The 23253-nt window shown below is 38.7% G+C and overlaps 1 pseudogene; it reads left to right on the top strand.

The window, feature by feature from the left end:
- The first annotated feature begins 8234 nt into the window (after positions 1 to 8234).
- Positions 8235 to 9141, top strand: LOC144374775 (sorting nexin-5 pseudogene; annotated as a pseudogene).
- The last annotated feature ends 14112 nt before the right edge of the window (positions 9142 to 23253 follow it).

Below are 23253 nucleotides of genomic sequence, written 5' to 3'. Positions count from 1 at the left end.
GATGAGTGGATAGCAGATTCAACCCTTGTGAGTCTGGATTAATGTCCTTGAATTACAAAACTACCACCTATGACCATGCTAAGATGTTCTCTAAAATTGAATCTAAAGCTATAACTCCTTTTTTGCAACTTTTTTAATCAGAAAAAAGCAAGGTATAAACATGTTCATTTCTTGGTAAATTGGATATTCCTTCTACTCATCCTTTTATTAATCTTCTATTAAACTCATAGACAATTTGCTGCCAATTCTTATATCCCAGAGACTAGAGTTGATTATCATACTGACCAACACTATCTGTTGCTCACTATACCTTCCCTGATCTCCTCCAGAAGATGACATTTCTCCTTCTCTTGAGGTCTCCTGGTGCTCTCTCTGGGTGCAAGAAGCACATTCCTTCTTCACCAGAACCTCAATTGGTCATTTTATACCCAATTTCCTTCTTGCAGGGTAATTTCCTTGATGATAGAAATAGTCCCAATCTTCTGTTACTGCACATCTGGGGTAGTACAGTGCCTTTCACTAGTAACACTGGAGAATATTTGTTGAATATGTTTGAATGAATCCCTTAACACATCTCTTTAGAAATGCAGTTAATCTAAACAGAATATCATCCCTATGGAAGACCCCAAAATATTTGTTTTGTGTAATTGTTCTACATACAGGACCCAAAGAGAGAAACTGAGAAGATACTGAAGTTCCTAGAGAAAGATGTAACGGAGGAAGTTCTGAATAAAATCATCTATCATACCTCATTTGATGTCATGAAGCAAAACCCAATGGCCAACTATACTACTCTACCCAGCAGCATCAGGGACCACTCCATCTCCCCTTTTATGAGGAAAGGTAGTTGAGACATATGTCCTAAGATGCCAAGTGAAACCCTGTAATTCTCATGTCTACTTGATTTTTCCATTAGTGTTTGCTGCTGCATTGCTTATTCTTGCCAGAAGCACCACTGTACAACTTGGGTGGACACTCAATTCTCCCTGGACTCCTGCAGCAGTCACTGAGATTTTGCCTTGTTTCAGGGATGCCTGGTGACTGGAAGAACTATTTCACTGTGGCCCAAAATGAAGAATTTGACAAGGACTACCAGAAGAAGATGGCAGGGAGCACTCTGACTTTTCGCACAGAGATCTGAGAGCTGCTGGTGGGGGAGGTGGGGTGCTTCCCCAGACGTTATTAATAGATTGTACCCATTTAAGCCCCATGATACTTAAAAGCATTCTTCCTCCCATCCTAAGTCATTCCACGCTATCTGTAGATCCTGTACTACTATAATCATACTTCATTAAAACACAGTCAAATCCTGGGTAGAAAGTTTTAAATTAGTTACATGGTCATTGGTGCGGACTCCTGCCTCATGAAAATATACTCTGTACTAAGGCAAAATAAATACAACTTCACTCCATCACTTGTCTACAGCTATCTGGTTTCTCAAAGACAAAACAAAAGAGATAAACAAATAAGAACAGAATTTCCGCTCAAGAGGAATTTAAAAATAAAGCAAAGGGAATGAGAAGTACCAGGGAGAATGTGAAGAACTATTGTTTTATTCTAAACATTTGTCTTAGTCCACTTTGTGATGCCATAACTGACATGGATGATTTATAAAGAACAGAGATTTGTTTCTGAAAATTGTGAAGCGTAGGGATTTCAAAGTTGAAAGGTTCACATCTGGCAAGGACTTTCTTGATGCATCATTCCATGGTGGAAAGTGTGATGGTAAGAAAAGATCAGGGGTGGGGGCTTACCCTTTCATTAGGAACTCACTCCCCCCCCCAATTCACTCCTCTGGTGATGCCCTTAATGACCTCATCACCTCTTATGAGGATCTTCCTCTCGACAGTGTTGTGATGGAGATTGAGTATCTAACACAAGGTTGAGGGACATATTAAAAATAGTGATGGTCAAAAATAAGAAAAATGATGACACAACTCTAATATTAGACCATGAGATACAGAGGATAACATGAAGAGTGAAATCCAGTGAGGTGATGTTGAAACGGTCTAAAGACCAAAGAGAAAGGCCACTGCTTGGCATTGGAGCAAATGCTGAAAAACTGAGGATAATCAAGAACCTGAGCCAACCTCTGTGACCAAAGTAAGACTGGAAAGCAGAAAGAGATTTGATATTTCAGATGAACTTCTTAGAAAAAAAAGAACTATAAATTCACCTAGGAAAAATAAAATGAAATATCCAGTCCCTTATACATTTTCAGAAAGATTTGAATCTTATATCTCTGGGGGAAAATGTCACTTTTCATACTTCTTGAATAGAAGGCTTCTAGCAAAATTGTCCTTACAGTCAAGTTAATCATAAAATCATGTTCATTTTTCTCCTTTTCATTAAAACCTATGTCTGCCATCATTTGCACAAGGTATTCAAACATCTGCATTATTTTTATAGAATGTTAGCAAAATGCATTTTGTGTGAGGGGTGATTTCCTATACCACTAAACAAATGATAAAGAAAATTTTCTCCATCCAAGAACAAATGAAGCCCTATCTGTGTTCTTTCCTCTTTCCACTTTCTAAGGAAAGCAGATCATTAACCACATGACAAAAAATCCAGTGCTGTGGTCCTTATGCAGTGTGGACCAGCGTGAACGCCTTCAGTTCACATACCAGGAACTTCCTGAAACTTCCCACAGAAAGCACATAATCCTTCCCTTCTCAATGTCATGTGGGCTGGTCATATAAGAGGTATTAAAATATAAGCAATATGTCTGGAGTTTTCAAAACTAGGCAAAACCTACCTTACTTTTTTGAAAATTGTAAAAATTTTTTTACTTTTATTTTTGTAAAAATGAATTCCACTCTCCTAGTTCTCAAAAATTTCAATTAAAGTATTTCTGAACTTCTTTCTTTAAAGCTCTGTTATGCCCTTCTTATAATAGTCTAGGTACTACAAAGAATATTATCTGGCTTCCATGTTGCACTCCTGTAATCCCAGTGATTTGGGAGCCTGAGGCATGAGGATTGAGAGTTCAAGGTCAGCTTCAGTATCTTAATGAGATTCTCAGCAATTTAGTAAAACCCTGTATAAAAATACAAAAAAAAGGGACTGGGTATGTAACTAAGTGGTCAAGCGTATCTTGGTTAATCTCTAGTACCAACAGAAAAGAATAATTAGTGGTTTAATTTAATTTTTAAATATCTGTGGTCCCAACCCTATAGAATAACGATGATAGAGGCAAAGAACATCCACATAGCCTTGCTAACCTAACATGCTCAACGTTCATGGGTACTTTCAAAAACACCTTTATTCTAATGAGACACACACACACACACACACACACACACACACACACACACCTAAATGAATCAGTCATGGAAGATCAAATTGTAAATAGTTATGGAAAAATTACTTTGTAACTATTCACTTACAATAAGTTTGATCAAAGAATTAGAAATAGAATTAGGAGATCCAGAAATATTTCACTATTCAACAATCTCACTTTTTGGATGAGAAAACAAAGAGAGAGAGAGAGAGAGAGAGAGAGAGAGAGAGAGACAGACACTATGTTGGATGCAGTGGAATAAGGATTCCCCCAGTCTCTAGCTAGTGTTCCATTCCCTCCTCACTATAAAACCATAGATTTGGGCTGGGGATGTGGCTTAAGCAGTAATGTGCTTGCCTGGCATGCGCCGGTTGCTGGGTTTGATCCTCAGCACCACATAAAAATAAAATAAAGATGTTGTGTTCACTGAAAACTAAAAAATAAATATTAAAAAAATTTCTCTCTCTCTCTCTCTCTCTCTCTCTCTCTCTCTCTAAAAAAAAAAAACACACCATAGATTAAAAATTCCTTAAGCTTAGAAGGCTGAAGCAGAAAGATTGCAAGTTCAAAGACAGCGTCATCAACTTAGCAAGGCCCGGAACAACTTATTAAGATCCTGTCTCAAAATAAAAATAAAATAAAATAAAAATGGTTGGAGATTTTTCTCAGTGGTTAAGTACCCCTGGATTTAATCCCTAGTACCAAAAAAAAGTACCTTCTCTTCAGACAACATTTTTTAGTTCTTTGATTCTACTTAGCACTTAGAAGAGCACTACCACAATTTAACTGCTCTTTGGATCCTTTCTTATCATGTAACAAATCCTGAAACCTAGCAAGCTGGCTTTATTCCATGATTAATCCTTGAATTTCCCTGACTCCCAAACCCACCTTGGCTTCCATTTAATTAACTATAAAGTCTCTTCATTAAAATCATCAACCATTTCATATTTCATCTTCATCATAACCAAAGCAAAAAGAAGGGTCCTTGTTTTTTCTGAGTATCTTGGTATCCCTCTTGGAAACCTCTTCTTCCTGGGAAATCTACCTGTGCACTGGGCTGCATCTGGCCTTGTACCGGCATTGCCTCATGTTAGCCAACATTCTTGTTTTTTTCTTTATTTAAACAGCCATTTTATAAATTAATATGTATATAATGTAATTTCGTATGTATACATTACAAAGCATGTTTTTAACAGGTATATACTCTATTTTTTTGTTGTTGTTAGATATACATGATAGTAGAGCATATTTTGACATATTATACCTACATGGAGTACGACTCATTCCAACTAGGCTCTCGTTCTTGTGGTTGTCCATAATGTGGCATGACACTGGTAGTGTATTTGTTGAACTCATGGAAGTGTTTCTATACCAACCACCCACACACCCTGAAAAGCAGAAGTCTTGGATTGCATAAATGTCCATCTGCCTTGAGTGAACATCACTGATTCGCCTCATCTGAGCCTTACATAAAGAGACAAAATGATAAAAATATATTCAGAACATGGTTCCTTCTCCTCTGCCCCAGGGAGGCAGTGTGGCTCAAGCTGCATTTCTGGTGCCATCTAACTGGGACTTCTCCTGAGAGGTGAACAGACGTTCTCCAGATCCATATTTATGAAGGTAGAAGTCCTGGTTTAGGATCACCTGGAAGTCCCCAAATCTAGATGCTCTAAGAACTTTTCAATCTCTTTCCCAAAGAGCACTGAGGAGAGACCTCCTTCAAATAGGAGACTGTCACCAGAGAGGGGGTTGCATCTGTGTGAGGCTGATGAGGGGGAAACACCCAACTGTCCAGGAAAGATGAGGGTCCAGGTTACCGGATCTCCTGAGCTCCTGAGGCGGGAGCTCCTCCTCCACTCAGCTCCCCAGGGGACAACCCCTTGGGAAATGGTCTACATTACATAGGAGTAGGGAGGTGGACACAGAAGGGACCCATGGTCAATGTGGGTCATGCTGGCAAGAACTCTAGAGTAAAGACAAGGTGATGTTTTCAAGTCATTAGCAGGAACATGGCCTCCATCCAGAAGAGGAAGGGAATCAAGAAGAGTTTGGAGTACTTAGCTCTCCATGCATCAGGTCATCCCCAGTGAATCACTGAATTGTGAAATGTCATGGGGAACAAGTTTCCAAGGAGAAGTCACAGATGGCACCCCCCAGAGTGATCAGGCCCATATCCAGAGTTTCAGAGAAAAAACTGAACTGACTAACTAGCGCTTGGCCTGCCAAAGCTGAAAATTCCAGAGTCCATCATGTCTTTAACCAGGGGCCACTGTCTGCCTCACTCAACTCTGAGGTGATGAAGAACATCCCCAACCACCAGGTGTGAGCAACAAGGAATAATGAATAGAGCAGGTGAGGGGACAGCAGGCCAGTTCGCCTCCCTCCAGAGGGTTTGTGAACAGTGGGCTGTCCCTGCGGGAAGCCACCATGAGATGCATGAGGACCTTCAGAGCATACAAGCCATCGAGGGGGACCAACTGGGGACTTACAGCTGCAATCCTTGCTATCAAGATCGTCCTTTGCAAGTGGACTCCCCCTCCATCTGCCAAAAGGTCCCCAAGCATCACCAGAGATGGCATGACCCTTTAGGAACTGAGCAACCTGCCTGCCCCTACCTTTATCCTGTTTTGGTGAAGAATTTTCTGTCAAAAATCTCTGATGTTTTCTGATATAAATAAATCAAGCGTGGGCTCCCTTCTTTGTTAGAAGATAAACCCGTGTGGTCAGCTTGGCCCATGGCTGCCCTCACTCTGAAACTACTTTTCTGTGACCGGTGGTCATCTCATAGGAGTACTACTTAGCTTTGATTCCTCAGCCAGCCCATGCTTCTGGAGGGAACTATTCCCTATTCCTGCGCCCTGGCAGGATGTGGGCGAAACGTTCAGATGACCTTCCCAGCAGCCCACACATTTATGAGCCCAGGACTCCTCTCCAGGCCTCAGGGAGGAGGAAGGTGGAATTGTTGGGACATCAGGTCACAGTCTGCTTGTAATCCTGGAGGAAACTGCAATCGGCCACAGGCTCTTTATGAGGCGCTTTCTCACAGCTTCAGAAAGCCACGGCAAACTCTGGAGCTGGGCTCCCAGAAGCAGACCTGGCAGTGAGAGTTGGGTGCAAGTTCTTCCAGGAGAGAATCATCAGGGAGTAGGGAGACCAAATGGAAGCCAAGCAGGATGTGGGCTCCATATGTGAGACTGACCTGCCAGCCCAGAGTCGTGAATTCCTCCCTGCCTTTTGCCATCCAAGCTGGGAGAACCAGAGGTGATTTCCACTTGCTATTCAGGATAGCAGTTTCCTTGAGTGCTCTTGTTGTGGAGGTCCAATATTTTAAATACTATGGCATAAAGTTTAAAATTATTAAATACTATGGCACAAAGGCAAAGTGTCTCATGTTAATAAATGGGAAGGAAGAGTATAAACACAATATATAGAGAGTGGAGAGTACACAAACATACACAATGACAGTCCTCAATTGTGTTAACTGATCATGTATCTCAGGGGAATTGGTTCTAGGATTCCTCCATGAATACCTGAGTCCATGGATGTTCAATTCTCTTACATCAAATGCTGCAGTATTTGCCTATAAACTACATACTCCTGTATGCTTTAAGTCAACTCTAGTGACAGTGCACTGTAAATGATTGGCAAACTGTATGGTCTATGGAATAATGACAAAAAATAGTCAGTACATATTCAGTATAGACACAATTTTCAGTCTACATTTGTTTAATCTGAAGATGCAGAAACTGTGGACATGGAGGGCCAACTGTATCTACTTTCACTACCCATTTCATATTCTTTTTTTGTTTCCATCAAAAGCTCAGCAGATCTTTACCTGGTGTGTGGAAAGGGACCTAAACATTCATCCCAAAGAGTCTTAAGTCTGAATTGAAGTGTTATAATTCCCATTGGTGTCCACAGGTCATGACAATACTATGAGAATTCCATTCTAATTCATGTTTGCAGAGTATAATGATACTAAGAAAAAATATAAGAGATCTCCTGTGTCCTAGACTTGCTCTTCCTTGCCTCCATCGTAGTCTGTGGGGCCATGGGCATTTAGGGCAATACATCATGTACGGTACTTGCAGCATCAGGGCCTGCCCAATCCAATCTCATATGTACCTCTTCCACTCAATGTCGGTGCTGCACTGCACATGCCACCTAATAACTTGGGGGGCCAGATTATAGCAGGTTGTGAGGGCAGCTGAGGTCACATGGTAACCTGGTGGCCCATAGTTAAATGTTCAGTCTCTATGAAAGTCTGGTAGCAGGCTAAGACGTATCTCTAAAATGGAGATAGTTTTCTGAGGGTGATTACAGTGATTTGCTCAAAAATCCTGAAGGCCTGAGTGATGATTCACCTAGAGCCCTGCCTGAGGCTCTTCACAGCATCAATATCACAAGCACCATCAAAGCACCATTGTATCTGGTGGATCGTGTGGCAAGGCAGACTACACATACCGTTCTGGGCCTCACTCAACACAGAAGCTTTGTGGTCAACAATATAGGGACTGTGCTCTGTCAACATGCACCTCACTGGAAGAGCATCAGTGCTGCTCTCCATGTCGCAGTCCTCTGGTCAATGGTCTCTGTGTGGTGCTAAGTAAGGCCAGGCAGCATCTGCTCTAGAGCTGCATTGCCAAGACCATGGTTCCCGAGTGGCTGCAACAGCAGGAGGACCGTGCAACCTGAGGTCTGTGTCTGTGCACCTGAATGTTGATCCCTCACTTCAGATTGACACACCTGATGCACTCAGTGACAGAGATAAGGTTGAGTAGGCAGTCACACCAAGACTCCACAGCCCACATTTCAGAGCCCAGAGTTTTCTCCCACCAGGTGATATCGAAACTTTGAGTGGCTACATGTTACTCTATTGAAGCCACAGACAAGGCTTATTATTCCTCCTGCTCCTACAAAACCAAATTTTAATTGTCCTCAAAAAAAGATGCAGAAACCGGCCGAGGGTGAAGGGCCTATGACCAAAGAAGAATTTGCAAAGATGAAGCAATAACTGGAAGCTGAGTATCTTGCTTTCTTTAAGAAGACTATGTCCTCTCATGAAGTATTTCTTCAGTAGCTTTCTTCTCATTCTGTTCTCAGTAAATCACAACTTTCATGTTTTCCTAGAATATGATCAGGATCTAAGTGTTCAGTGAAAAAAAAGAGATGTTTGGTGGCTTTTTAAAAAGTGTAGTGAAAAGTGCTGATGAAGTTCTTTTTCCTGCAGTTAAGGAGGTGGATGACTTCTTGGAGCAAGAGAACTTTCTTATTTACTATTCCCACAGGATCAAGGATTCCTGTTCTAAAGCAGACAGAATGACCAGATCTCATACAAATATTGCTGATGAGTATATTCACACTGCAGCCAGCTTGCACAGCCTGGCTTTAGGTAAACCCACGATCATCAAAAAATACCTATTGAAGTTGCTGAACAATTTTGAAAACCTTAGGAATGTGGAGGATAGAGTCTTATCAGATGAAGATTTAAAATTGACAGAGCTTCTCCAATATTAAATGCTCATAGAGGCTGCAAAGGGTCTCTTATACAGAGGCACCAAAGGCTTCATCAACTAGAGAACTCAAACAAAGCTCTGGATAAGGCCCAATTAAAAAGCAAAGATGTCAAGTTGGCTGAGGAACACCAGCAGAAATGCTATGAGAAATTAGAACAGCTTTCTGAATCTGCAAAAGAAGAGCTTATAAATTTCAAACAGAAGACAGTGGCAGAATTTAGAAAGAACTTAATTGAGGTGTCTGAACTGAAAATAAAGCATGCTGGAAACTCTGTCTCCTCTTGCAAAACTGCATTGAGTTGAGTTGTTCAAAAACAACTAATCTACCTTTTCTCTGAAGGAAACAAATGTGAAAACTGCATCACTTAAATCATTACTGTAAAGTATGATTAGCTATGACTTTAAAATTATGTGAATAAATATTCTGATTTCTAAAAATCTTAACACTTAACCATGTTGGTTTAAAAATATATATATTTTTTAATTTTTTAAAATGTTTATTCTTAAGTTTTGGGTGGACACATTATCTTTATTTTACATTTATGTGGTGCTGAGAATCGAACCCTGTGCCCTGTTCATGCTAGGCAAGCACTCTACCACTGAGCCACAACCCCAGCCTTTAATTTTTTTTATATTTATTTTTGATTTGTAGTTGGACACAATATCTTTATTTCATTTATTTATTCTTATGTGGTGCTGAGGAGAGATCCCAGGGCTGGGCGAGCACATGCTGGGCGAGCCCTCTACCACTGAGCCACAATCCCAGCCCCTAAAGACATTTTTTTGCATGTTACTTGGACATAAGTAATCTTTTCCTTATGCATTTAATACCTCAAAATGGGCAGAATCTAAATACTGGATTCTCATGTAGTTTGTCTTCAGTCACTTAAGAAAAGGTGTAGAAGACACGTGCCTTCTGGCAATGAGTAGGCACAAGCACCAGGCCCATGTCCGTTTCCCTAGTTCATGTGCCCATGTCCCCACACACTGATTATGTCAGAGGTTCCCGTTCAACAAATAAGAACAGGTACTTGTTACAGTTAGAAGATATTCCATTCCTTCATTAGATGTTTCTTTTTTATTTTCTCCTTGTTACTCTCATGGTTCTTGAGTCACCTCAAGTTTTGTATAATAACAAAGGCTAGAAATATACAATAAAATAATACAGCATACTTCAAAAAATATATGGACTGGTATAACTCACCAAAATAAAAAATATGATGCCTTGAAAATCTCAAGAGCTCTACTCAGCATTTTTCCTCTATTGTTTTGCCTGTAAGAGAGCAGCAAATGACCCTTTACCTTAGAAGGGATACCTCAACAGGTCTCATATCACCAGACACTTAGCACTGTCCTGAATTTTTTAGCAGGAAGATCTGGATTTTGATCAGAATTTTTTCCTACCTTCTCACATGGAACTATCTTAAAATGTATGATGTAGTATCTTTTCACTAGGTCCAACCAACAAAATGGACCAGCATAACATCATGTGGAAGGGAAAGGGGATCAAGATTTCTGCAGACTAGTGAAAACTAAGGACTAGAGAGTTGATATACCCTTGAGGAAGGACAAAGAATGTGAATTTATGGCCTTGCCAGAAAACAGCAAACTCTTTCTGGTGGACCTAATTGACAGGAAATGGATAAAAATAAAATTCTCAAATCAATAACTGCATACCATGTGCCAAGGATGTGTTAAGCAATGAAACCAAATCTGGTATAGTAGCTGCAATTGAAGATAATACCTAGTTAAACTTAGAATAATTCATTGTAATTTTCTAAGATGCATCTGTTTTTTCCTATTTATTTATTTATTTATATATGTCAGCAAAATTCATTACAATTCTTATTACACTTATAGAGCACAATTTTTCATATCTCTGGTTGTATATAAAGGATCCATCTGCTTTGTGCACAGGGTAAACAGGAAAGTTGAATGAGGATGTGGAAATTGCCATCCTTACATTTCCCAAGTCCTTGATGGTGGCACTACTCTCCAGTCCCTTCAGGAATGTGGTACTGTTTTTGGCTTGTGACTTTTTTCTAGGAAGGGACAGTTCTACTGTATGACACTTACCATTTTGCATCATAATAGCCCTAAATCCATAGGAAAGGAAATCACTGTTGATGATTATGACTGTGCCAGTTATACATGCCTGATCCAGGAAAACAGCCACAGAATGAGTTTGTGAACATAGAAAAGCACTAGGAGAGAGAACCGAGGTAAAACTCCACTGATCACTCGACCTCCGCATGCCTAACAGGTAGACCTCACTGATGTTTAGTCTTCTAGGATTAATTTTAGTTCAGAGTCCATGTGTTCAGTAGTCTCCAAAATTTCTGATTATTTCCTTTTTCTCATTGCATTTAACCTGATAAAAGACCATAGGTTCCTTTGAGGAAGACTGGGAGAAACACTAACAATATCGATGTTGGCAGTGTACAGGGCCCTTTCCCTTCCATTCAAAATATTATGAATCTGTGAACAAACTGAAGCCTAGGAAGTGATTGGGGGACAACAGATTTATAATCCTATGATTCAGGTTAGACATTTGCTCACTTGACCTAGAACTTTCCTGCTTACACAGAACATGAATTTAGCAGTCCTATCTATTTAATTTCTGGGAACACCTTGATCAAGTAACCAACACCACAGTCCTGCATGAGGCAGACTCTTCTGATTGTTGCTTTGACTCATTACCTTACAGTCAGTGTCTGCCACTTGGCTCCTGCAATCCTGGTATCCAGTCACTCTCACTGAATTCAGAATTCCTGATTCAGTGGCCGCAGTTCCCACTATACTGACTCGTGTACAGAGAAGAGCAGCCACCAAGTCCTCAAGAAGGCCAGGGCTCTCCTCACTTATTTGTTTCTCACAGTTATCAGGAAAAGTATGTCTCCAAAATGGGTGACAAGATCTTAAGTGACAGATCCACTCTGACATTGAAATCTCCTAAGTCTTACAATCCATATGTCTACACTAAATCAAGACTGGTCCGACACTTCTAGCTCATTCACTGTGAGCCATTTCTCAAGCCATGTTTCAGCCAACCATATAAACTTTGAAACCCTTTTCTAAGTCCCCAGGCTCTAAAATTAACTGCACTTAGTAAACTCATATCAATAAACTCAGCCAGATCCAACTGTGTGTTCCCCTCCTTGTTATCCCATCTCTTTAATATTTGCTTCACATGTAAACTCCAATTATCTTGTATAAACTGGAAAACTCAAATTGTTCTTATGGGGTATGGTTCACCTCTTCATGGGTCACATGCTGCACTTAACCTGGGGCCTTCTGGTTTCAGACTCTAATTATAGGATTAGAACCATGAGGAATGATGGGGTAGGTCCTGAGTAGAGGATCACTCCTTTGCCATACAACTGGCTGGTGTGGGGATGGAGCTATTATTTTTCCTTAGGTAATGCAAGGTTAACTCCTCAGATGATTTTGAAGAAGTTGCTTCTACTGGAAAAGACTATCATTGGAATTTAGGGATTCATTTTCTCTAAGTTCTTCAGTCTTTACTTATCTTCCCAATTCAACTGATTTCTTCCAAATGAATGTCCTTACATTAAGAGTAGACATCCTGTGAAGATGGTGATTCAGTGTGAGTTGTATTTTTTTTTTAAAGACAGAGTGAGAGAGAGAGAAGGAGAGAGAGAGAGAAAAATTTTTTTTATATTTATTTTTTAGTTATTGGCAGACACAACATCTTTGTATGTGGTGCTGAGGATCGAACCCAGGCCGCACGCATGCCAGGCGAGCGTGCTACCGCTTGAGCCACATCCCCAGCCCGTGAGTTGTAATTAAATTACCTAAAGGATAAGATTCTGGGTTTGATTTTTAATGAAAATAAACTCTGCAGTTATGGGAGATAAAAATCTCTCTCAGGACAGAAAAGCTTTCAGATAGATTTGTGTGGCCCTCAGCCCTTGGCCCAACATTTTCTTTCCCCACTTTGTTCTGCAACATTAGGAGCAATGTTATTATATTTATTAATTTAGACCAGAATATTTGCAAGTACCATCTATGTAATCACCCAGATTCTTGCTTTTTGTGTTTGATTAGGAATTTAGAAAGGGGATTTTTTTTATACCTCTTTAGTCAGATCATGTCATGGACTATCATGCTCTCTTTACTACTGAAAAGAGAATCGTTAACGTTTTTAAATCAATATATTAGAGAGTTGATTTTCAAAAACATAGAAGCAATTCAGAAAATTCACTCAAGATTTGTTCTTCCAGAACTACTCTCTAGAGAAACAGAAACCATGGTACAAACATACGAATGTGAATGTAATATATATTTATTATAACCAAGTGACTCATACAATCATGAAAGCCGCAAGTCCAAAATATACAGAGCTAACATCTCAGTATGTCCAAAAACCATAGGACTGCTGCAAGAGTCCCATTTCCAAGGCCATCAGGGAGTGCTGTAGTGCAGTTCAGTGGCAGAGAACTTGCTTAGCATGCACAAGACCTACTGTCGACGCCCAACTTTGTAAAAAGAAAAAAAAATGGTGGTGGGGGAGTGAAATAGAAGAATACTCTTCTAATCAGATAAGGTTTAGCCTTTTGTTGTATTTAGGCCATTAACTAATTAGATAAGGTCCAATACAAACCATTTTACTCAGTCTAAATGTTAATCACATCCAAAAATGTCCTAATGAAAATATATAAAATCATGTTTGACCAAATATTTGGGGATCCCATGACCCAGCCAAGTTGATATAAAAAATAGACCATCATAAGGAGCTAGAATCCAAGTTGTGCATTCTTAACATCTCACTCTCTAGCAAGCTCCATGTTCATCACATCCAGTAATGGCCACCTGTCCATAATGTTTTGCCTGCTGTTTTTCTCTTTCCCATTATCATTTCTGCTTCAGTAGCATGTATCCCTTGCCTGGGATCCTATAGCTGCCTTGTAATTTCCCTCCTATTCTCCACAGTGGTTTCCCCAGCCAATTTGGTGGTCTTCCAGCATACTTTCCTTTAAAGGAAGCTCCATATATGCCATTTTGCTACACAAAACACTTTGCAAGTTATTGGCTATCAGACTACTCATATGCTCCTTGAAACAGGATTAGAAAAGTTACCACAGTATTATGGCCATTATATTATTTAGGAGTCCAAATAGATTTTGTTCATCAATATATTTTATGTCAGAAATCCCATGAGACCTTTTTTTAAGACACAGGAACACATACTACTTATTCCATCATTTCATTGATCATCAAAATAATGGCATCATCACATATAATATAGCTCTGAAGAACCCAGGGCACATTCCTTAAAGAGTGAGTGCGAAAAAGAAAAATGCCAACTTATTATTATGAACATTACTTTGACCTTGTGGGACTCCTGATAGGGTTTCAATTATCACCAGTATTTTTTTTTTAAAAAGAGAGTGAGAGAGGAGAGGGAGAGATAGAAAGAATTTTTTTAATATTTATTTTTTAGTTCTCGGTGGACACAACATCTTTGTTGGTATGTGGTGCTGAGGATAGAACCCGGGCCGCACGCATGCCAGGTGAGCGCGCTACCGCTTGAGCCACATCCCGTGCCCAATTATCACTACTATTTCAAAAGCATACTTGGGAAAGTGCTGCTCTACATTGAAATCAAACAAGAATGGTCTCCATTAATCAAATAGATCTCCACCTTCCCAACCCCTTAACTTTATTCCTCTGTCTTGATCCTTTCTGACAATCTATATGCTATCTTGGAAGATATATTCTCTGAATTAAGTCATGTAAGTTGCATATAAGTGGATGAAACTTGAGATCATATATTAAGTAAATTTAGCCTAATTCAGAATGTCAAGTTTTATGTTTTCTCTTATATATGAAAGTTAGAAAAAATGCAAAAGAGGGGAAAAAGTAGTGAGGGAATTGTTAGTCAATGTTTTCTAATTGTGACCAAAATAACTGAAAAGAACAACGTAGAGGAGAGAAAGTTTTTTGAGCTCAAGTTTTATAGGTTTATTCCATGTATAAATTGCTTTGGGCCCCAAATGAGGTAGGTATCATGGAGAAAAGGTGTGGTGGAAGACCACAGCTACCTTCATTGCATTCAGAAGGCAAAGAGAGGAAAAGCTGAAAGGGTCAGGGCATGCCCTAGTGACCCACCAACCATGATAAACCTGCCTACAGTTACCACCAAGTCAGTCCATTCAGAATAGGATGAACCAATTAGGTTACAGCCCTCATGATACAATCATTTTATCTTGAATATTCTTGCATTATCACAGGTGCTTTTGAGGGACAATTCATGTCCAAATCATAACATTGTATCCCTGGTCCCCCAAAGTTCACATCTCTCTCAAAACACACACACAAAAATGAGTTTACTCACTCTCCAAGAGTCTCATAGTCTTAACAGTTTACCATTGTTCCAAAAGTCCATGTCCAAAGTCTTCTCTGAGACTCAAGGAAAACTCTTGAGTGTGAGTCATTGTAAAGATCAAAAAAATTTATTGTTAATTCACAATAAGTGGGGACTAGGAAGAAAATACAGGTACTTTTGATTAGGCAGAGGGGAGTGAAGAGGGGTGAGGGTATGGGGGTAGGAAGGATAGTAGAATCAATCAGATATTATTGCCATATGTGCATATATGATTATACAATCAGTGTGATTCTACAACATGTTCCATGAGGAAGTTACACTCCATTTATATATGTGTCCAAAATGCATCCTACTGTCATGTATAACTAATTAGAACAAATTTAAAATTACATAACCTTAAAAAGATAAATAAATAAATAGTAAAAAGGTTAAATATATCCAATGTACAGAAGCAAAGAGTAAATCTTCCATTCCAAAATGGACAAATACAGACAGAGACAAAAGAGATGGGACTAAAACATGACCAAAACTCAGCCAAACAAATAAGCCTTATATCTCCACCTCTGGCATCTGGGAAACTTGGTGGTAAGATGTGATTTCCTAAGGATCTGGACAGCCCCGCCTCTTTAGTCTTCCTAGTTGCAGTGCACACATGTTCTCAATAGTCTGAGTCTCTGCACAGGCAGAAGATCTTTCCAGTGGTAAGTTCATATTACAGGCATCTCTTGGTTCCTGGGATCTTCATTTCAGCTTTGTTGTTATGATCACAACTTCATGCATCACCCCTTCATGGTCAACCAACAGGGACTTGGATCCTGCTACACTTTGCCTGGCCTCCCAGTGATTCCATTGAAATCTTGGTGGAAGCTTCCATGGTCCTTACCTTGAGCATTCTGTATTTCAGCATAAGTGACACCCTGTAGATGATGTCAATGTCTGCTACAAGTTGGGGCAGTACCAAGGGCCCCTGTAATCACAACAGCAGTATCTTAGGTCCTGCGTGGCTGAGCAGTGTGAAACAATTTCCTAGGCCCCCTGGTGAAAGCAGGCTGCCACCAAGATCTTTTCTCAAATGATTATTTTCCTCCACATTATCCAGTAGGCAATGTGTGCTGTCTTGCAAATTCCTGAGGTGCCCTCAGCCATCTTTCCTATTGTGCCTGTACAAAGTGCTTAACATCTCTGTAGTGGTCATAATCTCCTTAACAATCACATTTTTCTTGAGCACAGATTTACATGCACTTGTCTAGTCAAGCTTAAGTTTCTAAAATCCTTCAGATATGATTTCTGGCCCCACGTTTTCACAGCAAACCTGGCTAAAAGCTGGGGACAATATCCACACCACTGATTGAATTCTTTGCTGCCTTGAAATTTCCTCAAGAAGATGTCTATGTCTTTATATAGAGTCTCACATGAAGTCTCAGAACGTGGGCAGGATGTAACAACTTCTTTGACACAATGTAACATGAATGGACTCTAGTCAAATGTCCAAGGGAATCATTATTTCCCTCTGAAACCTCATGAGCAGTTTTTATCTCTGCATTCTAGTATTCAGAGCTCCCACCAGAATTTCCCATTAAGCTCTATTTACAACATTCTAAAGCCTTTCTAGCTTGCAGCTCCAGATATTTAAAAATTCTCCCCCAAACAAGCTCCAAAGGATTCTGAATCATATGGTCAGGTTAGCCACTGCTTCTTAGTGCCAATTTTCATGTTAACAAATTTTGCATTTTTCTGTCAAAAAGACCTTGGAAGTGGGAAAGTTTACTTTTGTTCACAGTTCCATAGATTTAATCCATGTTCAGCTGAGTCCATTGCTCTGGGCCCAAAGTGAGGCAGAACATTATGGCAGGAGAATTTCATGGAGAACACTGCTACATTCATGGCAGCTAGGAATGAGAGATAGGAAAGGGCAAAAGGGTCACAGGGAAGATCAATCTATATTTCCAGGACACATCCCTACTGACCCACCTTCTCCAGCCATGTCCCACCTGCCTACAGTTACCACCCTGTCCCTTCAAACTTGGGTGAACTGGTCAAGTTACTACTCCTGCAATCCAATTCTTTTACTTCTGAATATTCCTGAATGCATATAGCAGCTTTGGGGGCACACCTCATATGTAACTCATAACAAGGGAAAATTTCATGAAAATAGAAGGGAGACCAGTAGAGTACAGGAATGGTCCACAGGGAGTTTTGAAAGGAGTGAAAGGGGAAGTACTGAAAAATGACACTGACCAAATCAAATTGTTACATTGCATGCATATATAACCATGTCATACAAATCCCATTATTAGGTAGAATTTAATATAGCCATAAAAATATGAAAAAATAGACAAATAAATTAAAAAATGAGTCCTAACCCCAAGATTATCTTAACTAATAAAATGCTGAAGTGCTTACCAACTTGAAAAAATAAATAAAATATGCCTTCTTAGAAGGAAAACAATGTCATTTCCTTTGTGCAAGTTTTCAAGATGAATCACTGTGTGTGTGTGTATATATGTGTGTGTGCACATGTGCACATGCACGTCTTTTCTCAGAATTTTAAAAAGCTTCCTTCATAGTGCTTATATATTCTTCCTTCTATTATTGCTCTTTATGCATTTATCTTGTTCCTTTCTGGTTCATATATACTGTGTTTACCTTTCCAAAACCAATTCCCCCTTTATTATCAATTTACAAACCCACCTTTCCTTGCCAAAGTGTGAACACATGACCCAAAGCAGTCCAGCCATATTCTCTGCTCTAGAATTTCAATTATGAGCAGAGACAAAATGTATTTGGTGCTCACTCAATTTGACAGAAGTGATTTGAAGAGAGATTGTCCCATTAGATACAGTTTCCTAAATTTCTGTAGCTGCCTCATTTTCTGTCCTGATTCTTTTCTCTGTTTTGAGAACTATACCGTATCCTTCCTATTAAGTATATTTGTTCCTTATTTAACTATGATCATTTCCTGTTTCTTACAGTCAAGGAATTCTAATAACTATTTGCCTCAATACACATATGCAATATAAATATAAACCCACACAAATGCAAGTTCCATGACAGCAGGGCACATGTGATCTTAGCAATTTTCTAAAATTCTGCCAACACCAACCCACCACACACACATACCACATAACCACACAAAGAAGTCAATAATAACTTGAAAAAGTTAAATTCCATGAAATATTTATTATCACAAGTTTCCTAATTTAATGACATCATCTCTTTGCTAGTGATGGCAAATGAAAATTACTGAGAACTCAAAACTCTACAAAACCTGAGGCTTTAGACATCATGCTACCTGTGGGCAATTCCAACTCCAGTTCCACCTTCTTCCATCTAATTCCACCACTACCACCTCAAGTCCCCAATTTCCATTAATACCTCCATCACTTCCAAAATAATTCATGCCTGCTAATAAGCCAAAATGTCATCGACCAACCCTATCTATATCAGTGATGCCAAGAGTGCACTTCCAGAAGCAATTTAAAAAGGCATTCAGCTACCAAAATAGAAGAGCAGCATAAACAAGAAGCTCATTGGGATGACATTGCCCCATCCTGTCTGGTCATATTGCCATGAACTGGAGTGATTCAGGAGGTGTTTCAGAAGCTGATGAAATACAGTGGAAATAATAAAAATCATTGATGATTATAATAAAAATAAATGCAAGTGTCTTTTGCCATATTTGTTGTTTTAAAATGTTTGCTCATTCTAATGTTTTGCTCTATTTTTCACATGATAAATAATCCTTTATCACCTTAAATTATTATTTCTAATAAAATAGGTATTATTTTATTAGAAATAATAGTATATATTTATTATTATATATTTAACAAATATATCATTTAGTATATGTTTCAAAGTAAATGCTTTGTTTTGGCTTCTTTTTCCCTAAAATGATCTAATTTAGTCAAACTCATACTAAGCATGAACATCAGCTAGAGTAGCAGATGCATTTTTTGACATATTTTAATTGTGCACATGATGAATTTTAATGTTAAAAAAAACCACTTTGATCAAAATCTTGAGGGCAGTTATATCTTCTGAGGCTTAGTTGATTTCTTAATGTTCTGAAAGAAGAAACAGTATCTTGACTGTATGAATCACTCAGAATTGTGTATTTAGCTTGTAGTGTTAACCTCTCATAACAGAATCTTGAATTTTAAAAAAATATTTTATTTATTTTAATATTTTAAATACTTACTTATCTTATTTAGACATGTGTCCTATATTCATATATGAATACACAACCAGTAAAATTATACATCATGTACAACCTTAAGAATGGGAAGTTATATTCAGGTTGTGTATTAAGTTATATTCCATATATGTATAATATATTAAATTACACTCTACTCTCAAGTATATATAAAATTAACAAATAAAAAAATAAAGTACTTATTTGAGTATTTAGTATTACTCTTTTTATTTATATACTATATGGTACAGGTTTGCTTGCCTCTGAGAGAAATATATTTCCATGTAAAATAATCTGGATTATACATAGATGCAATTATATAACTGTTAAAAATAACAGTCTTTAAAAAAACGAGCAAAAGACTTGAATAGACATTTCTCCAAATTTATAAAAATGACCATCAGTATTTGAAAACAATTCTCATTGTCTTGAGTATTACATTAAAAAAACATGATTCAAACTACAATAAGATATCACTTCATTGGGCTGGGGATATAGCTCAGTTGGTAGAGTCCCCAGCATCACCAAAAAAAAGATATTACTTATACTCACTAGTAAAAAAAAGGTAATAAGAAGTGTTAGTCAGGATGTAGTGTTAGATGATGCAGCTAAACTGGGCAAATAGCATAAAGAAACTCCTTCAAAAAGTTAAACAACAAATATTTGCTATGGTTTGTACCCAAAAGGTTCATGTGCAAGAATCTTGGTTTCTGGAATTTGTTGGAACATTTAAGTGGTAAACCCTAGTGGAAAGTAATCAGGTCATTGGAATAAACTAATGCTGGTCTCTCAGCATGAGTTACCTTTCAAAAGACATATGTTATGAAGTGAGGCTACCCCACATGCTTGGCTCCTCTGTACTCATAGAGTTCCCTTTCCATTTCTCTGCTATATTGTCATGCAGCCAGAGGACTGATTCCATGCTCTTTGGGCCCTATGGTCACAAGACAGGAACATTATTTCTTTATAAAGTATCCAGCCTTGGTATTTTGTTGTATTAATAGAAAACAGACTAATGCTCCATATGATCCAGAAATTCCACTCCTGGGTATAGAGTCAAAAAAAATTTTAAAAAGCAACCAAAAGGATATGTTCACACAAAACTTCATACACAAATATGCATATAGCAACATTATTCACATTACCATAAGGAGGAAACAATTTCTATCAAGTGGTGAATGTGTTAACAAAATATGAAATATTTATGCAATTGATTATTATTCAGTCATAAAAAGAAATAAATTCCTGATATAGGCTTGTCTGGATGAATCTTGAAAAGATAGTGAAATTGAAATTCCAAGATTTTTATGAAAGAATCTAGTCACAAAAGGCCACTTATTATGTGATTATATTTATATGAAAAATCCAGAATAGGTGAATCTACACTGTCATAAAATAGATTAGTGGTGGCAAGAGCTATGTGGCTGATGGAAGGGCTAGGGAAGATATCTAATAAGCATTGGATTTCTTCTGTGAACACATTAACTGTACATTTTAAATGAATAAATTCCATGGTATGTAAATTAGACCTAAATGAAACATTCACATAAGAAAACAAAAAAGCAACATTAAAGCCTTAAACATGAAGGAGGGGGCAGGACAATACGAAGGAGTGGGCAGTCAGAGATGCAAATAGAGACAGGTTTACTAAAAGTGGTTTAAAGTTCAAGAATTTACTCTTTATTCTATGTACCAGAGTGCAGCTTGCCATTTGTTTTTGTAAATAAATTTTTACTGGAGCACAGCCCACTTACAGCTGCTTTTACACTGCAATGACTGAGTTATATAGGTGCAACCCGACACCCTCTGATCAGAAAATCAAAGTATTTACTACCTGGTCGAGTAGATGAACGTATTCTGACCTCTCCTGTTAAGGTTTGAATTTATCCCCATTAAGTTCTTGTGCTGGAAACTGAAAGCCCACATTCATTTGCTAATGGATTTGGAGATGAGGCCTTTGAGAGGTGAATGAGAGTAGATAAGATTATGAGGGAGGTGCCTCCTTATGGCATTAATGGCTTTATAAAAGGGAGAGACCTGATCCTATAGGCTTGCTCTGTCTCACCATGTGATGCCCCCTGCCATGTTACAGTGCAGCAAGAAGACCCTCACCAGATGCTGGCACCTTGCTCCTGAGCTTTCCAGACTTCAGAACTGTGAGCTGAATAAAATTTCATTCTTTATCCATTGTCCAGTATTGGATATTTTGTTATAGAAACATAAAATGAACTAAAATCCCTTCTATGTACAGGGCAAAGACTTTGAAGATTTTTAGAAAGAAAACTATGATTGCCACTTAGAGATTGAAAAAGTAGAAAAGTAGATGTGAAAAATTAGAAACAGAAAGCACAGGCTTGCCCTGTACCTTATTCCTTCTTCTCACAGGACCCTCAGAACTCTGTCTACTTCTTTCTCTTCTACAGAGCAGTCACCTCTGCTTATACCTCCTGATTCTCTCTCTGGTCAGGACTCCAATGGCCTTTCACTTTAGAATTTCTACCTGTCCCTGAGACTGAACAGGTCACAGGCCACTTTTTGATAAGATTTTTAGAGAGCAGTAACAATTTCTTAGGTTCCCAGATTCCAGAAGTCAACAAAGATCTTACAAAATTCGTATTTCTTTGTGTTTTCAGTGCCTACCACAATGCTGATGATCAACTAATGCTGAATGAGTGAACGATAGTAGTCAATATGCTTTGTTTTTTTCTCTTTTATTTTGAGAGTCTCTTGGGATCATCTTCGTCTTTTTTATGGAATCCCTGGCCTTTCCTTACCTGCTTTCACTTACCTTCTGGATTTCCATAACTGAAACATGGTTCCTGGAACAAATGTCTAAACGAATAGCCCTACCCAGTGGGCCCCATGAACTCTCTGGCAGGAAGTGCAGGGAGTACACTGTCCTCTCACTCTGGCCTGATTTCCACTGCACCCATGCAATCAGTTCCTCCCACTTTGGAAAATGAATTCAGCATGTGTATACTTGTTCCCAAAGGACAGAAATCTAACCCTGACTCTGCACCTAGGTGTAGGCAAAAGTAAACTCATTAATCAGAGTCCTGATAGGGCGATAGGAAACACATCAGTTCTTGAGGAAGAAAGCTATAGCCATGTACGAGCCCTGCTTTGCCAAGATGTGGTCATACTCTTGGTGACTGGTTTCCCATGCTGCCAGTTAATCTTGGGTCAGGGCACACCCAGTTACCCTGAAGGAGGGCCCTCCTTAAAGGCCCTCTCGGAAAAACCAGGATCTGGACCCCAACTTCCTCACCTAGTGACTCACTGCTTGCTGTTAAATACCAACTGTAAGTAATCAGAGAGACAGTCAGACGAAGAATGTATTTGTAGCTTTTCTTTGAGTTAGTCCTAAAGATAAAATGTATTTAAATATTGAATATAAAATATGCTATTAATTTTGAAATGTGGGTGGGATTGTGAGTCACATAAAAGATAAATCTGAATAAATTCCAGATGACCTTTTTTAACAAAAAATTGTTTTCCTTTAAAGTGATAATGAGCTGGGATTGTAGCTCAGTGGTAGGCTACATGCATGAGACCCTGGGTTCAATGCTCAGAACCATAGACACACACACAAATAATACCACTCCATACCCCAAACAATTAAATTATCCTTAACACTTAAAATATGAGACCCAAGGATAAGAGAATAATTTCCCTAGAGGAAAAGGTGAATTATAAATGTTTTAAGGATGTGGCCTGAAGTTCCTTCAGGCTTTTGCAGAGTTTCAAAGATATATGTGATATATGAAAGTACCAGGTGCCTTTGCCTGCAGAAATACAGACTGAAGGTCTAGTCCCAAGGTACAGGACCCAGTGTGCTAGTCTTTTTTCCCATTATTATAACAAAATAATTGAGATAAATTAACTTTAAAAGAGAAAAGGCTATATTGCC

Source organism: Ictidomys tridecemlineatus, unplaced genomic scaffold (assembly GCF_052094955.1).
Source record: "Ictidomys tridecemlineatus isolate mIctTri1 unplaced genomic scaffold, mIctTri1.hap1 Scaffold_873, whole genome shotgun sequence".
NCBI lineage: Eukaryota > Metazoa > Chordata > Mammalia > Rodentia > Sciuridae > Ictidomys > Ictidomys tridecemlineatus.
Note: the sequence above shows the minus strand (reverse complement) of the source record. Positions and strands in the feature narration are given on the sequence as shown.